A 593-nucleotide genomic window follows, 5' to 3' on the forward strand; every position below is an offset into this window, starting at 1 on the left:
GAAAAGTGTATGGCAGCCATTTTTAATTCTTAAAGTTATTGCATATATACAGTTCCAGTATACATGTATTGCAGTTCAGTTGTGGTAATTGTTATTATAATAGAAGTATTTTAATTAATTCACAAATAGAGTATAAATATAGTTTTTAATAAGGTTATTGGTTCTTTTAGGTTTAAGATATTTCGTCTTACCTGCCAGTCGTGTAGTTACTTCAAACCCCCAACTTCTGGGTATGTATTTTGTATATTATTACTGCATATTTAATATTTCATTATTTATATTAAGCAAGTACGATTAAAGTGGTATTAAGTAGATAATTTGTATTTTTAAGTATTAGCATAGTTGTAATGTTATTTTAATTATTCTGATAGTTGTATGTAATTATAGTTATTGTACTTTCAGGGGTTTTGTTATATTTCAATGTTTAATAAAGTTTATAAAAATGGAACCCAGCGTAGCTTAATACATCATCTACGTCTAACCCTACAACATTGGAGCCCGATAAGGGACAGTAGAAGATACTATTTGATGATGTCATAATTTCTACTGGTGCCACCAACCTGCATCTCTAACTGTTCCTGTTGTCGACGATT

This window comes from Lottia gigantea (assembly GCF_000327385.1).
Source record: "Lottia gigantea unplaced genomic scaffold LOTGIsca_42, whole genome shotgun sequence".
Lineage (NCBI taxonomy): Eukaryota > Metazoa > Mollusca > Gastropoda > Lottiidae > Lottia > Lottia gigantea.